We start from the raw sequence: 18,115 nt of genomic DNA, 5'->3' as shown, positions 1-18,115 counted from the left end.
GCTAGAAAGATGGCTCAACAGCTGTTCTTTCGAGGACCTTGATTACATTCCCAGCACCCACATGGTAGCTCTCAAGTGTAACTTCAGTTCCAAGGGATCCAATGCCCTCTGCAGGGACCAGGCATGCTCATGGTATACAGACAAACATACAGGCAAAACGCCCATACACATAAAATAATTCTTGCCGGGCGGTGGTGGCGCACGCCTTTAATCCCAGCACTCGGGAGGCAGAGCCAGGCGGATCTCTGTGAGTTCGAGGCCAGCCTGGGCTACCAAGTGAGTCCCAGGAAAGGCGCAAAGCTACACAGAGAAACCCTGTCTCGAAAAACCAAAAAAAAAAAAATAATTCTTTAAAAAATTCAATGTTGAACCACTATCAGCTGCAGGGTACCTCCTTATGAGCTGCTGGTCAGGGAAGCCCCTAGAAACCCGAAAATAACATAGGCTGTTGCCTCTGCTCTGGGTTATTCACTAAACCAGATGGTAAAAGCCTGTTGTGAAACCGCTACACACTTGAGTTCCAAGATACAGAGAAATCCAGCTGGAAATGATCTGCAAGTTTCCTGCTAGCTAGCTCTCATGTGCTAGAAGCTGTTATGCAGGACTGGGGCGGAGGGAGATCATCAATGGTTGTACCCAGCTGTGGACCCTGTGTGCCATGATACCAACCTGCCAGGCATGACCCCCACTAGGAAAGTAGCGGCATGGTTGTTATGGGGATAGCCAATCAATTTCTAATTGGATTCGAGGCTGGCTCCATAGGAGGGAAATCATGCCTGTTACTGTAAACCTGGTCAGAAGCTAGGGAGGTTGTAAGACCTAAAGGGAACCTATTACGGTTGTTTTGCTAAATGGACATGTAGTCAGTTGTCTCCTAAATACTTACGTTCATACATTCATAGATTCCTGCTGTTCTCAGTCTTGGTCAGAGAAACTTTTCTTCTCATAGGGCAGCAGCTATCACAGAGACTCTTAACTAGTCAAAGTGCTAAGTGACACTTGAGTGCTCAGTCCTAAACCCATCTATATCACCGTCCCCTCCCCTGCTCTCCAAGGCTCTAGGAACATTGCTGAAGAGGGGCAAAGGATGGGAAAGAGTGTTATGTAACGTTGTGCTGTGCACACGCACAGCTACTGTGCTCATGAATTCACAGCAGCTGTGGTTACTTTGCAATCACAAGGCACAAGATCCAGCCAATCCACATTCTAACATGGGTGTGGAAGGGGCTCGTGGGCTCCATCCCTAATGAGGAGCTACTGGCAGTTAATAGATGCTGGCGGGGGAAGGAGGTTTTTTGGGTAAGCTGCCTGTGCTCCAGTTAAATCTCTTCTCATAGAAGATTACCAAGTCAATCTACAAAGACCAGCTCAGCTACACACTTCAAATCAACTTCTCCTATTAAAATTATAAAAAAGTAAGCATTAAAACACACAAAAGGCCTAACATTCACTGCTTACAAAGCTTTAACACTGTCTCTGGTCTTTCACTACTAAAGATGTAGTTCAGTGGTAGAGTACCTGCCTAACATACATGGAAGACTCTTGGTTTTAACCCTAGCACCCTAAGAAAGTTGAAGCTACTAACATTCCACTGCCATCACCTTGTCCAAGCAATGAAAGGGGAGGTGGGCAGAGGCAGAGACGTGCTGACTGCTCAAAATTCTCAACAGAGTTTCTGAACCTTGGCACGACTGACATTTCTTTCCAGATAGTTCTGACAGGTAAGCAGGGAGGTTCTTCTGCTCATGAGCATATTAGAGAACTAATTGCTCCAAATATAACAGATCTGGAAAACATTCCTTTCCCAGGCCAAATTCAGTATTTACAAAATCACATAGTTTGCAAAGTAGTGCTGAGGAAAACTGACACTTCAAGTGGCTGGCCCCAGACCTATATTCTGAATCTACCCTCTCCCTAGCAGAACAAGCCAAAATAAGTTACCATGTTTCTTTGAATGACACTGCCACCAAGATTGTTGTAAGGTCTGAATAAAAGGACATCTGTAAGGATTAATTAAGTATACACTCAGTGAAAAGGAAAAATAAATTCACTTTCTAACTAGTTTAATGAAAATATATTGCATGTTTTCCCACCTTAATGTATTTTAATCTCTTACAAATACTTTAGAATGACCATTTCAAGGAGAGATGCCCCCCACCACCTCTTGCCCCTCACCACCTGCATCAGGCCAGCTAGCCCTGGGGTCATGAGAGTGGGAAAGCTAGACGTGTTCCTCACCAGCTGCAGCACTCGAGAGAGCAGGCCCTGAATCTCACCTGGGCAGCACAATAGAGCTGACCCTGGTGGTGTGGGTATGGGTGAGCTGGCCCTGAGGGTGTGAGAGCAGGAGAACTGGCCCTGCCCCTTGCTGCCTACTGCATTGGGTGAGTTAACCAGGGCAGTGCTGGAGAGCTCACTCTGATGTTGAGGATGCAGGAGATCTGGAGGGCTGACCAACCCAGCTACCACTCGGACCCAGAACCAGGGCTATGAGTTGGCCCACGCCAACATCCACCCCATCTATGATCAGCTGGAGCATGTGAAGGGGCCAGTCCTGCAGATCCAAAGCTGCAGATCTCCATGACACAGGATAACAACAGCATATCCAAGAGGAGTCCCAGTAAGGGCCTAGTATCAACAGTATAGCAGAAGCCAAGAGGCCTTGAACCAGACCAATGACTCATTGCAATGAATACTTCCAAGTAAAGATGCATGAACTAAAGGATATTCTGTGTGAGTCACTGTGTCTGTCACACTACAGCTTCCACAACAAGATTTTTCTTTAAAATTTATTTTACTGTATTGGGTGGGGGGAACGGGTTGCAAGGGCAGAGGATAGATACGAAGGGACGGGGAGATGAATGGGATCAGGATGCATAATGTGAAATCCACAAAGAATCAATAAAAAGTTTTTAAAAAATGACTATTTCAGGCAAATATGAATGTAATAACCAAATATAAAACCAACCTAAGGAGGAGAGCAATCAATATAGAGATAACATATAGAATCAAGTTTCAAGATGTTAGATCAACTGTCAAATCTCATTAAACAATCATTTATTATATATTAAATATGCTTTATATTCGAGTCAAAAAATAAAGAGACTATATAATGAAAATTAGGATAGCAATGTTCTAAAAAAAAAGAAAAAAGAAAAAAAAAGAGGAGGAGGAGAAGCAAGAGGAAAAGAACTGGCAGAATGCCCTAAATCTGGAGGTGATTTGTGGGGGGAAACAGTGTAAGGAACACAATTTGGGTTAGTAGAGAGAATATACCAAAAAAAGAGTCGAAGGAATGGAGTTCTAGTTTCAGCTGGCCTACTTGCGTGAGAATGTGTTGCTAGACAAGTACTTAACCTGGATTTATTTCCTCATTAATAAGGAGAAGAAGGGAAAAAAAAAAACCACTTTGACAGCTCGAACATTGTCAAGTGTCACACACACACACAAAAAAAAGATTCATTTAGAATGCCTTTAAGGTTGTACATAAGATACCTGGTACCATGAGACTTGTACAGTCACATATCAGCCCGAAGGGAGGTTTCCTAGCCTTTAACACCTTATGAAACATAACAGAAACGACAGTACTGGTGCAGGCACCCTGGGGTAAATAGGTCATGCCACTGGAGTCCAAATATGATCAACCTAGTTCTTGCTAGTCTGCCCCTGCCAGTCCTCACTGAAGACTGGGGAGTCATCATTTCTGACCCATCTGTGTACACTCAGCACATTGCTTGGCCCACCATTAGAACACCCTTAAGTAAAGCACCAGGTCCAATTGGGGGCAGTCCCTAGTAAATGACTCTTGCAAACAAGATAAAGTCCACAGTTGAGTAGGACAGATCAACACCACCTTGGACTTAATCGACTAGGACTCTTGTCCTGGACCCCAGGCTTTAAAATGCCCTGTAGCATGCTGAGAGTGGTAGCACATCCCTTAATGCCAGCACTTGGGAGGGAGAGGCATGCAGATCTCTGAGTTCAAGGCCAGCCTGGTCTACAGAGTGAGTTCCAGAACAGTCAGGGCTACACAGAGAAATCCTGTCTTGAAAAAACAACAGCAAAAATGTACCAGCCCTTCCTCTGGCTACACTGCTACGGGGCCAGCAGTTCTTAGGACCTACAGAATGTGTCCACATGCAACCTACATGCCTTCCCCTTGATTAAGACCCCAGAACTCCACTCCTACTGCCCGTGTTTGCCCAGGCCTCTTCATGAGCTGGTTCTCGGGGCACCAGTATGTGCAGCCCTATGCCAAGGGCTGACAAAAGTGCTGCTACGTGAGTCTGGGCTGCAGTGCCCACACTGTGCCCATGTCCTGGCCCAGGAGGCCAGAGAAAAGGGATGTCAGCTCGGAGGCGAGTTCCCCACACTTCATCATGCTCTCAAGCGGAACTCGGCAATCTGAATCTCTAACCCTGATCCAAGTCACTGTAAGGCAGGCAATGGGGCTCCACTCTCTGTTAGCTTGATTTATTACTTCAGATTTTAGTTAGACATTCAGCAAGACGACTTCCCCCGAAATGTTAGGTATGGGCTTAGAAACACGTCTAAAAACATTGTTATATGAGGAATGACTGAAGAAAAAAATACATTTAGCCTGGAAAGGGAAAGACTACTGAGACGACAGACTAGAACAGCCATCTTCCACAGGGCAGCTAAAGAGCTATCCCATGAAAACTACAGACCTGTGTAATAGTGGAAATGCAGGGAGCTGTGCTCTAACATAATAGAATGAGGGTTGGTTTGGTTGGTTTGGTTTTAACTTTTTTAAAAAACTGTGGGGGAGGGAGACTGGGAGGATGGCTCACCAGTTAAGAACACTTGTTGCTCTTCCAAAGGACCCAGATTTGATTCCCAGAACCCACATGGTGGCTCACAAGCATTCTTAACTCCAGTTCCAGGGGATCTCCTGCCCTCTTCTGACCTCTGCACGCACCGGGCATGTAAGCGGTGCACACACAGACATGCAGACAACACACACATAAATAAAAATAAATAAATTCTTTTTTATAAATAAAAATTAAAAAAAAATCTGGTCTGGTGGACTGGAAAAATTGCTTAGCAAATAAAGTATCTGCTATGCAGACTCAAGGACCTAAGATTGGAGCCTCAACACACAATAAAAAAGCTAAACATGACAGTGTGAGCCTATCTGAGCTCCAAGTTCAGTGAAAAACCCTGTCTCAAAAAATATGGTGGGGAGTGGTAGAAAAGACATCAGTCCTGGACCTCTGACCTCCATGTGCACACACACACACACACACACACACAAACACACTGATCTGAGGAAACCCTACACCAGGCATGATGGTTCATACCTGTCATCTCCCTGCACTTTAGAGGAGGACACTGAAGGATCACAAGATTAGCCTGGGCTATGTAAGGAAATCCAGGCTAGCCTGGACTACAAAGTGAAAGGATGTTTTAAATTCTACCCTCCCTCAACAGAAAACAAGCCCTTGCTCTTTGAGCTTATGGAGAATATGATTATAAACTAAATCCATAATCAAATAAAAATAATATGAAAAAGATAAAATGAGATGAGATGGAAGAATATGAAATGGAGGTGGTTGCTATATATTACAATGGCCTCTCTGGTGGAAAAGAAGGCAGACATACATAGATCTGGTGGGGGTTTTGTTGTTGTTTTTTGTTTTGGTTTGTTTTGGTTTTTGTTCTATGGATTGAACCTAGGGGCCCATGACCCTAGCTCTTAAAAACAGCACATTTTAATCAAAGGGAACAGCAAGCAAGCATACCAAAGAAAGTATGTGTGTTTACTTTACTGGGGTAGGAAAAATGAGTATCATCCACCTATTACAACAGCAAAAATCAATGAGGATGACACCACCAAATGCTGACACAGGTACACAACAGGGATCCTCATTCACTGCTAGTGGAAATGTAAACTAGTAAGGCCACTTGTGAAGGGAGTTAGACAGTGTCTTGCAGAACTAAACATAAACTAAACCTCTTACCAGACGATCCTAACAACTGTGCTCTGTGGCACTGCTCAAAAAGAGTTGAAAATAGATCTACATAAAACCTGCACATGAGTGTTTATAGCAGCTTTATTCACAATTGCTAAATCTTGGAAACAACCAAATTATCCTTTAGCAAAGGAATGCATAAATGAATTGTGGTGCATCCAAACAATGGAGTATTATTCATTGCTAAAAAGAAATGAGCTATCAAGCCACAAAAATACATGTAAGAACCTTAAATACATTACTAAGTAAAAGAAACCAATATGAAAAGGCTACATTAGGCTGGAGAGATGGCTCTGTGGTTAAGTGTACTGGCTGCTCATTCAGAGGACCCAGGTTCAATTTCCAGCACTCACATGGCAGCTCACATTTGTCTGTAACTCCAGGATCCAACACCCTCACACAGACTTATATGCAGACAAAACACCAATGCACATAAAATAAATTTTTTAAAAAAGAAAGAAAGAAAAGACTACCTTAGAGCTAGAGAGATGGCTCAATGGTTAAGGGCATTTACTACACAAGTGTAAGGATCTGAGTTTGTATCCCAGGCTCCACATTTTTCAATAGATAGATAGATGGATGGATGGGTGTGTGTGGGGGTGGGTGAGTGGGTGGGTGGGTGGGTGGATGGATGGACGGATGGATGGATGTTGGGCACGGACGGCCACACACAGGCCAACAACCTCAGTGCTCTGGGAGGCATAGACAGGAGTACTGAGTATTGTTGAAGTTTCTCGGCTGCCAGCTCAGCTCCAGATTCAGTGAGACCCTGTCTCAAAGGAATAAGGTGGAGAATAATAGAAGATACCCAACACTCTCCTCTGCCATCTACACATGTGCACAGGTACACACACCCATGCACATACACATGAGCATACAACAGATATAACCATGTGAGCATACACACAAATACTCTCCCATTGAAAGAAAAGGGGGTGAGGTTACACAGTACATGATTTTAACTATTTGACATTTTGAAAAAGTCAAAACTATGAGAACAGTAAAAAGACATGCAGCTATTAAGGAGAGATAAATATGCAGATAAACATGCAGACACAGAGGGCTTTTACAGTCATGATACTATTCTGTATGGTACAATGGTGAATACATCATTCATTACTATTTGTATACCAATAACCCCTGGACTTTTGGATGATGTGTTGGTATAAGTTCACCAATTGTAATAAATGTACCACACTGGAGCTGTTAATAATAGGACTGGGAGACGGGGGGAATCGGAAAATTTGTATGGGACATTTGTGACCATTTACTCTGCTTTGCTATGAACCTAAAAATCTGTCTACATGGCTCAGGGGTAGAGTGCTTGCCTGGCAAATATAATCCTTAGATCCTATGCCCAGCTTCACTAAATAGACTGATGGATGGATTGACAAATTAAATAAAGTCTTTTTAAAAGAAGGAGGAAAACCACTGTGACTTCAATATAATGACCAAGAGACAATTGAGGAAGAAGTTGCGGATCAGAGGATGTGCTCAGACATGCTAGACTAGAGATTACTGTTGAAACTGTTTTGTATACTGTAGGATGCTTAGCAGATCCAGACCTCAATACGCTAGATGCCAGTCTCAATTCCCAGTCTATCCCTAAACACTACTTAATGTCTCCTACGGATTCCTGGATAGATAACCACTGACACAGGTCAGGCTAAAGGTTTTGCTTCTATGTTCAAGTTTTATGATTTGCCTAGTGTACTGGAACCACTCAATAGGAGAATGTTAAGATCTGACTAACATTTACTATTACTTTGGCCCCTGTGTGAGGAATGTAAGAAGGACAGAGCCCAGAGCAGAGGCAGAGAAACTGTAGGCAGGTTTCCAGCAGAGAAAGTTGCTTAGCCTATATTGTAAACAGTGAAAGAAATTAAGATGGAGTCAGGACCAGACTGTACTGTGACAGTTGAGCTTTGTGAGCCTTAATGTGAGATAAAGAGAAAAGGTCAAAGGTGACTCCAGGGGTTTTGATCTTCATAGTACATGGATGATAATGCCATTTACTGAGACAGGGAAGATATGAAGGGAGAGGAAGAAGTAAAGCAAAGGAAGACAGTCTTGTTCTATCCACGCTGTCCTCAGAGGTATCCACCAGAAACCCAGAAAGAGACACGAACTAAGATGAATCGAGCACTTAAGGGGTGTGGTGGTTTGAATGAAAATGGCCCCCAGAAGCTCACAGGGAGTGTCATTAGGAGTGGTGGCCTTGTTGGAGGAAGTGTGTCACCAGGGGTGGGTTTTGAGGTTTCAAATGCTCAAGCCAGGCCCAGTGTCTCTCTCTCTTCCTGCTGCCTGCTGATCCAGATGTAGAACTCTCAGCTCCTTCTTTAGCACCATGTCTGCCTGCTCCCATGATCATAACGGACTAACCCTATGAACCTGTAAGCCAGCCCCAATTAAATGCTTTCCTTTGTAAGAGCTGCATGGTCATGGTGTCTCTTTACAGCAATAGAAACCCTAAGACAAGGGGGGGAGGGACCAGAAATGTGATTCAAGTGACCTCTAAACCATAAAAACAGGTGAGTCACTTGAGAGCCAGAGGCATTCCAAATTCTCAAGCAGGAATAAGATGACAGAAAAGGCCATATAAACCTAAAACATGGCTGCTGGACAGTAGCCAGAGTGAAATGTCAGCGAGATGCAGAAGCTAACCTGTCAGGATGCAGGTGAGCACAGGATCCCAGTTCCAGGGTCTGGAGATGTAGCCCTGTGGTAGAGTTCCAGCCTTTTATGTGGGTGGTCTGGCTTCTATCCCAACAATTGAAAAACAAATAAATGAACAAAAATCCTTTCTCTCTATTTTGTTGAAATAGAATCTCTCTTTGTGGCCATGGTTGGCCTGGAAATCATTAGACAAGCAGGGCTCGAACTTGTGACAATAATGTCTCTGTCTTCTGGATGTTATGACCATAGATGTTTGACACCGTATCTAGCAAAAAATGGGGGGGGGGGGATACATACATACATACATACATACATACATACATATCCAGGATCCTGTATGTACCAGCCTGCCTTCAAACTAGCTATGAAGCCAAGGATGAACTCTAACTCCAGATCCTCCTTCCTCCACCTCATGAACACTGGGATCAGAGGTATGTGCCACTTATGCCCAGGTTGTTTAGCACTGGGGATCTAACCCAGAGCTTTTTATATATATACTGGGCAGGCACTCAACCAACTGACTGATCTACATCACCAGACTAAAATGTATCAAAAAAAAAAAATTATCAGTGGGATGGTGGAACAAGATCATGAATAAATGAAGCTAAAGAAAATCAAGTGAAAAAAGAGAATCAACAAATGTAAACAACTCTTCAAAATTTCTGCTTCAAAAAGAACAAAGCAATTGGGCAGCAGAAGAAAGGCTAAGGTAAAAGCAAAGGTGGTTTAAAGCAGGTGACTTATTCAATGAAGATAACAATGACTGGAAAGGAAAATGTTACTCCTCTTATACTATCCACCTAGAGAAAATGAGCAGTCCCAAGCTGGGCCATGACACTACTGCAAAAATTATCAGGGACCTATATTATTTATCCACTGCCCTCAAAGGCAAAGCTCTCAGCTACAAGGTTGAATAGTATGTCCCAGCACTGTGTTAACATGATACATTCTCATTCTCAAAAAGGAAGAAGAGGAAGTGGAAGGCAATTAGCTTCCTCTCTAAGGCCGTGACCTAAATATCACACACACCACCTCTGTTCACATCCATTTAACCAGAACTGAGTCACATGCCCATGCCTAGCAATCAGAAAGAGACTAGGAAATGTAGTCACGAGCTGGGCAGACACATGTCAAGATAAAACCTGAGGGAAGCTGAAGGAATGGCATCTAGAAAACCATTAGTTACCAGACTTGCCGGCAGCATACCCATGTGTGCCTAAAAGAGATGGGCCAGGAAAAAAAGACTGGAAAATTAAGAAAGAAGTAACTGCAGATGAAAGCTGAGAAGGTAAGAAGACCTGTACTTTAAACTGTGTCAGGAACAGGGTCCCTGTGGTCTCTTGTCGAGTCTCCTCTTCAGAAAAAGGCTGTCCCTTCCATGTACTTCTAGTAAATTAAAATATGTAAAACAGGTAACTTCTAGAGCTGGGGAGATAACTCCTTAGGTAAGAACACGTGTGGTGTACACATAAAGACCAGAGTTCAAATCCCCAGCACTCGTGGACTCATGCCTGAAACCCCAACTTTAATGAACAAAGATGGGCAGATTCTTCAAGTTTGCTGGCTAACCAGGCTGGCCAAAATGACAAGTTTCAGGGTCAGTGAGAGACCCTGTCTTAAGGAATAGAAGTCCTCCTCTGGCCCCTGGATACAAACAGGTGGTCACAAATACCACACAAGAGTAAATAACTGCGGTAGTTTGAATGAAAATGGCGCCATTCGCTCATTGGACTGGCACTATTGAGAGGCATGGCCTTGTTAGAGTAGGTATTGGAGGAATTATGTCACTGGGGGTGGGTTTTGAGGTCTCAGAAGCTCAAGCCAGGCCTAGTGTGTCTCACTCTCTTCCCGCTGCCTGTGGATCCAGATGTAGAACTCTCAGCTCCTTCTCCAGCAACATGTCTTCCTGCATGCCACCATGCTTCCCACCATGACAGTAATGGACTAAACCTCTGAAACTGTAAGCCAGCCCCAATTAAATGTTTTCCTTTATAAGAGTTGCCACGGTCATAGTGTCTCTTCACAGCAATAGAAACCCTAATTAAGACAATAAGTAAATACATAAAAAAAAAAATTTAAAAAGCAACTTCCATCTAATATGGTCTGGACTGAGCAGTTTTCATTTAGGTATTAATAAATTCATTCAGAGCTGCTACTTCTCAGCCAAGAAGAAAGTAACCAAATTTCAGAATGGGGGAGCGGAGTTAACACAGCTTCAATAATGCAGGCCACAAAACAGCCTCATTCCACTGTCTTCTTCCTTGTGTTTCTGAATACTCCTCCTAACATAGCTCCCTAGGGCAGAGACTCCAAGACACATTTCCTCTCTATTTTCCACTGGAGTAGCATCACACAAAATCTGTAGGTGTACCTGAAAGCTACTTGTTTCCCTCATTCTGGGGTGAAGACTGCTACCTACTGAATGTGAAGGACTGCAGACACAGCAAGATACAACTGGTCAGGTTCCCCCTTGGAGAGGTCAACAGAAAATGGGCAAGTGCAGGATAAAATAAAGGTGAGACACAGAAACTGAGAACACAGCTCAACCTTCAAGCACCCCACACACACGGGGGAGGAGGGGAGATGAAAAAGAATTTTAGACCAAAAAAGGACCTCAGGGACTTCCAATCTGACCTCTCATTTTGTATCTGAAGAAAACCAATCTGAGAGACAAACCATGTACTCAAGGTCACAAACCGCTGACAGCAGGGTCAAAATAAATGCCTAGGTTCCCCAGCTTTGGGTTCCAAACTTCTTTCCCTGTAAAACTTGCTTCACTGGCGGGGAGGGGTGCCAGTGATTCAGTGTTTCATACTCTGGGTAATTAATGAACTTACATGACACCTTCTTTAAAACCACTGAAAATGTTCATCGGCAGAGTTCTCTGATCGTCCACTTTTGCAATGAAGAGAGGCGCAGGGGCATAGTCAGATGACCTACCCAGGATGAAGGCTGGGCCACAGAAAAGAGAGATCTTCCTATTTCAGACAACGATGGACTACTACTGCAGTTATCACCCAGCATATGCTTACAGAGTCTAGTTTAACATGACAATGCACCTTTATTTTCAATGTATACCATCTCTACAAGAGCCAAGATTAATGTGATACAGCATTTAAGCAAAGCTAGCAGGCTGGAGAGATGCCCTAGTCGTTAAGAGTTCACAGTCCAGAGAACCTCTTAAAAGATCCCAGCACCCTCATCAGGCGCGTCATAACCTCTGTCTTCAGCTACAGGGGATGCAATGCCCTCTTCTGACCTCTGGGGCACCCACATATGTGGCATACACATACATATAAATAAAAATGGAAAAGGAAGAAAAGCTATCTAAAGGGTGGCCATAAGCCAAATAATTGAGTTATTTCTGAAAACACAATGTTACATTCACTTTGAATATCCTGGTTCATGTCTTTCAGGTGAACCAAACGCCCTATTTCTCACTTAATTCTGCCTATCCCACAGTGCGTTCCTTTAAATACCAAGGAAGAGCCCTTGTCCAGCTATACTGTGAAACTGTAATTACTTTATCAGATCCCACACTTTAGTCCCTCAGGGGATATTTCTGTTCAACCTTCATCTGTCAGGTTAAGAAATCTCTGGTCTTGTTGGGGTTTTATCTGAAGAGAGAACAACACCTCACCGTAGGCCTCTCCATTTTTCAAATGCTACGACTGTCCCCACTAGTTTTGCAGGTGCAGAGTGCTGACCAACTATGGGAGACCCCCCTCCACCTCTAACCCACTGTTCTACCAAGGGCAGTGTAGGAACTTAACCACCTCCTCGACCTCCCCTGGTTCATCTCACTTCATCGAAGCCTCATACAAGGCCAGGCAACCACCCAATTTCCAGGACTGCAAGAGCCACAGTGACCCCAATTCTATTTTGTTTAACTCTGTCAGAACAATGGCCTTCTTCTCTTTGCTCACTCTTCCATTGGGATGAATGCTAAACAAAACAGCATTTGAGACGCACATCCTATTTCTGAACTGTAAAATAATTTAGCCAAATACTTGAGAAAGCAGTTTAATATCAAAGTCTCTAAACAGTAAAAATAAATAACTTTTATTATTTTAATTCCAAAGGGAAGGTTACAAAAATGTTGCTGCAAATCCTAAGAGTTGGAATACAGCATACACACAGGGACAGTTATCTACCCTGGCCTAATTAAAACAGGTCTTTCTCACACATCTTTCTTTAAAAAAAAAAAGCCAATACCAAAATAGAAGTGGTATTTAAATTCACCTGGGGGTATTGCTAGGAAGTTATCAAGAAGCAGGACCTCTGAAAAAACAGATGTATCTTCCCCCTTTCTCTTACTTATCTTATATATATTAATAAGTATTTAATAAATATATAACAATATAAAGAACATAGTTCAAATTATTTATCATTAGTTGTTAACTAAACTAATTAGTTTCAGTAAAAGAGAAAACTCCACAAAATTCCAAGTAGCATAACACTCAAAGAGAAAAAAAACTCTATAATCTGAGCTCAAAACTATGACAATATTTTAGACTAGAATTTACAGCCACCACGTTCACTTACTTAGTGCTTACTGTTTACTCTTTACTCAGTATCAGGTCAAGACGTGACAAGCACCTCTCATTTAATCCCAGGACAGCTTCCTATGGTAGGTAGACAGTAACTGGACAATTTCCCATGGAGGCACCCACATCACCAAGACACGAGCTCTGGCAGGACCAGAGGTTTTTAATATCACAATGGATACAGGTCTATCTGGTAAAAGTAAAATTCAGTGCTTATCCACAAGTCAGGACTTTGTGAGGCTGTGACAGGAAGCAACACCTATGCTAATTACAGCAAAAAATGTCAAGTCCTAAATCAGGGGTTGACAAACTTTTTCTGCAACGGACTTGGTGATAAAGATTTTAGGGTTTGCCGGATGCAACTGCCTCCAGAAATACTCAGCTCTACTGCTGAATGCCAAGCTGGCCATCAACAGTACGTAAAATAAAAGAATGTGACCACAGCCAATAAAATGTTTTCTTATGGTACTAAGGGTCTTACTGGAGCTTGAACCACTGAGTGATACCCCCAGCTCCCAGTATTTTTTCTTTTTTAATTTTTCAACCATTTAAAAATGTTAAATTACTCTTAGCTCCTAAGTCATTCAGGCTTGTTGTCTGCACTGTGCCAATCCCAGCCTAAATAATGCAAAGAGGCTGGAGAGAGGGCTCCATCAATAAAGTACTTACCATGTAAGCATGAGGACCTAAGTGCAAATCCCCAGAAACACTTAAAAAAAAAAAAAGCCTAGTATGATGGCGTACATGTACAATACCAGTGCTGGGAAGGTGGAGACAGGCAGACGGATCCCTGGATTCACCAACTTGTCAGTCTAGTCTATCTGGTAAGCTCCAGGACAATTAGAGACCCTGTCTCAAGAAATAAGATAAAATGGTTCCTGTGGAATGATACCTGAGGCTGACCTCTGTCCGCCATACACACCCGTACACCATCATGAACATATCCACACACATAAATGCAGACAAACACAAAATTAGTTTCTTAGAGTGCTAGGGATCAAAGCCTGGGCCTTCAACATGCCAGGCAAGCACTCTACCATTACATATCTAGTCCTGTAAGATATCTTTATGACTTACAAATGCTTACCTGAAACATTCTTGCATATACTCTAAAGAAGCCCAAAGTCTCCATAAACTTAACTTTTCTGAGAATAACTAAAAATTCTCAAAAGTCCAAAAATGTACTTATTGCATAGGAATCGCCTCAAAAATAAGTACCACAAAAGCTTAGAACTGTTTTTACAAAGCATTTCCACATACTTTCTATCACCTGACGCTTCACAGCTACATAAAAGGATAGCTTCACAGCTACATAAAAGGATAATACAAGCTTTCCTACACCTGTTTTAGATATAAATAAAAACAGGTCCTGAAATGCCAATTTAGCCCAAGTAGGGTACAATGCCACTAAGCTACTGTGCTGCTCGGTTTTATTTTGTCAACTTGACACAAGCGAGAATCAATTGAGAAGAGAGAACTTCCACTGAAGAACTGCCTCCTCCATCCAAGCGCCTGCAGGCATGTCTGCGAAGCCATTTTCCTAACTAAGAACGGAGGAGAGAGGGTCTATCCCACTACATGCAATGCCACCACTGGGCACGTAACGTAGTCCTGGGTTTTATAAGAAAGAAGATGAATAAAAGAAAGAAAAGGAAAAAAGAAAGAAGATGAACAAGCCAGGGCGAACAAGCCAGGAAGCAGCATCCTTCCCACTCTCATCTCTGCTTCAGTCCCTGCTTCCCTGTTCCTGCCCTCCTCGAGTCCCTCCATTATGGACTTCACAGCCTTCCCTCTCCAAGTCGGTTTTGACCAGTGTTTTATCACAGCAACAGAAAAGTAACTAGGACAGATACTAAGTAGCAAAACCAATGCCATGACCTCTCTTCAAGTCCATTTGCATCTTGACTACTTCCATGGATATCAAATAACATGTTTCTTGGTTAAATCCTTACAATTTCCCAAGGATGTTAGTCTTAGCCTTTAAAGATACTATGTTTAGTTCATCTCATTTTCCTTTTGCTACAGTCTTAGGAAGAAAACATCTGCTAGTTCCTGACATTTATTAAATTCATCTATAGGCAACAGTGAGTCTATATATACTATGTAGATAATATGCCCAGTCGGTTTGGAAAAATCATCCAATGGAGGTTGAAGATGCAGCTAAACTGGAACAGTGCTGGCCTAGCATTCATGAAGCGCCATATAAACGGGGTCTAGTGATATGCCTTTTAACTCCAGGACTTGGGAAGTAGAAACAGGAAAATCAAAATTTGATGGTCATCCACAGCTTACATATCAAGTTTGAGGACAACCTAGAATCCCTGAGACCTTGTCTTAGGAAATGAAGAAAAAAGTCATCCAGAGAGGAAAAAGCAACAATAAAGCCATCTTCAGTATAAGAGCGAAAGAGACAGTGAAAAAGAAAGAGGTAGAAATGAGTGTATTGCCATTGAAGTCTGGGTCCAACTGTGGCTAAGCTTCTGGTGATTGAAAAATAATGTGGGGTTGGGAGAAGGAAATAAAAGGACCATAACTACTACTGGAATTCAAACCGACATCAAAGGCTCTAATGACAGCTGAGCCTGCCTTGCTGGTTCTTAGCCTCTCCCTCGGAAACAAAACTGTTATATAACTGACCAAGGTTCTTCAACTAACACTTCCTCTCTGTCCCACATACATCTTTTGTCCCCCACGGCGTCACCCTGCCCCCATCTCCACAGGCAGGATCATAAGCAATCTGGGCTGCCACCATAGCTACAGCTGGACAAGCCTCTGTCCAAAGTGCTGCTTTATTCCAGGGACTGCTGCACAGACCACGGGAAGAAGAGATTAACTGGCTTAAGCACAGTTCCAACCTCACACCGTTACAGATTACTTGCTCTGAAGAGCATCACCGCCATGTCCAACTTTAGGATGAATCAGACTCCAGACATTCCTGCAAATGGAAATCACATCGTCATCACACCTCATCTTCACAAACAACCCCATGAAAAAGAATATACAGTAGGGCTCTTGAAAAACTCTGCGGATGTGCTGTGGCAAACTGCTGCTTCTACTGCCTTCCCACTCAAGGCCAAGGAACAAATGTGGACTCTGACTTCAATTCACTCAGTAATGAAAAAAATGCATTCATGAACCACAAACATCATTACTCAAAAATATTCCAACAAATCCAGTCACTGAATCAAACTAGCAGTTTGTGGACTCTAAGAGCCAGTTACTACAGGCACCGTTAGCCTTTTCTTTTTCCAAAAGAAGCACACAAATAAAGGCAATGTTTACAGAAGCAATCACCGTATCAGAAAAGTTCTGCCCATTCAGACGCACTTAGAAGGTCTCAATCTGTGCCAAATAAAACTCTGAAAGAATGGAAAATAAAAGGGATGCTTACAACAATGCCACGGCCCAGCTATCCATGTAGCATCATGCAGTGCCTCGAGCAGTTTACAGCTTGACTGTAATTCTGCATACGATCAAGATTATAATTATCCGAATTCTATTTCCTAAAGGATAACTATGAGACCATCCCAAGCATCCTGAGATGGCCTCTTCCTCCCAGCCACCTTCTCTAAGCCTCAGTCGCAGGTGAGATTCTAAATGGTCCAGACTAAAGCTAAGAAATCGGGTGACTTTCTCCCTACAGTGTCCTGTGCGCTGTGCACGAAACCTTTAACATAAATATTTACTCTTGTCAACAAAATGGGAAACGCAGTACGTTGGGGTGGCGGGGGAAGTCAAGGGGAAAAGGGAGGCAGGACCACTACCGTCGAACTGTAGCATCAACTTCAACCAATTAGGATGAGAAGGGAAACTCCACCGGAGTCCCAGGGAGCCGAGGACCGCTGGCTCCGCTGCCCCCACGCGCACCGGGGCTCCTCTGGCAGCCTCCGGGTCCCCGGGGAGGCGCGCGGTTGCCGGCCTCGGCCTCGGGCGGGAAGCGCCGCAGCAGGCCCGGAGGCCGTCGGAATGCCCGGTTTGCCGTGGGATGAGAGCGGGAGGTGGCGGGGCACGCTGTGCCGTCGCCCTGGGGGGGCGGGAGAGACCCGAGATGCCCCCAAGAGCATCCGATCGCAACGTGCACGTCCAGAAGCACCGGTGCCGGCCAAGCCAGGAGGCCCCGCAGCCCTGCCCGCCGCGCGGCCCACGTCAGCGGCGCCCCCGGCCAGCCCGCCCGCCCGCCTGCCCGCCCGCGCCTTACCGAACCCCGCGGCCCCCGCCGCGCCGCCGCGGCGTCGCTGCGCGCCGCTCTCCGCTCCGTGTCTGCCCTCCGCGGGCTGGGCCCGCCGTCCTCGTCCGCCGCCGCCGCCGCCGCCGCCGCCGCGCTTAGCGCCGGGCCGCCCAGGGCCGCCGCGGGGGCTCGGCCGGGCGCCCCCCGCGCCAGCGCCTCATCCCGCCTCGCCGCCCCGTCAGGCGCGGGGGCGCCGGCTGCGGGCCGCGGCCTCGGGTCGGCACCTCTGGCGCGCGGCGCGCTCCCCTCCCGAGGCCGCCTCGACCCCCGGGCCGCCGCTGCGCGCTGCAGAGCCCCCTCGCCCGCACGCCTCGGGCCGCCCCCGCCCCGCTGGTCCGCGCCCGCTCGGCCTCCGCCTCCAGCGCTCCGCCTCCTCTGCACCCGCGACGCGCGCAGCGGGAGAAGAGGCGCGCCGCCGCCGCCGCCGCCGCCGCCGCGGGCACGAGCACGCGCGAGGAGGGCGCAAGGAGCGCGCGCACGGCCGCCTCGCGCTTCGCGAGGCCTCGCCTGCTGTTGTCCCGGGAAAGCATGTGCACTGGGGGGGTTGGGGTGGGGGATGGACGCGGCTGGGGGGCCGCTTGTGGTCGCGGTGGGGGGAGCTGGGAGCCGAGCTGCCGCCCCGGGCGCTTGCACTTGGGCCGTCCTCTCGGTCCTTGTGTCCTGCTAAGGTG

General features: G+C 45.2%; 1 protein-coding gene across 5 annotated transcripts in view; it reads right to left on the bottom strand.

The window, feature by feature from the left end:
• The window catches only part of Arhgap32 (Rho GTPase activating protein 32), a 251,435-nt gene that overhangs the window by 220,439 nt on the left and 12,881 nt on the right, over positions 1 to 18,115 (bottom strand). Inside the window, exon 1 of one of the 5 annotated variants that reach the window (XM_052755961.1) lies at positions 17,415 to 17,515. The exons of the other annotated variants lie outside the window; for them this stretch is intronic. The gene's annotated coding sequence lies outside the window, so the exon portion shown is untranslated. Of the gene's footprint in view, positions 1 to 17,414; positions 17,516 to 18,115 lie in introns of those variants that run through there. 5 annotated transcript variants of the gene reach the window in all.

The sequence above is a fragment of the Peromyscus californicus genome, unplaced genomic scaffold (assembly GCF_007827085.1).
Source record: "Peromyscus californicus insignis strain IS unplaced genomic scaffold, ASM782708v3 Scaffold_11__1_contigs__length_118956290, whole genome shotgun sequence".
Classification (NCBI taxonomy): Eukaryota; Metazoa; Chordata; class Mammalia; order Rodentia; family Cricetidae; genus Peromyscus; species Peromyscus californicus.
The sequence above is the reverse complement of the archived record's forward strand: the minus strand, read 5'-3'. Positions and strand labels throughout refer to the sequence as shown.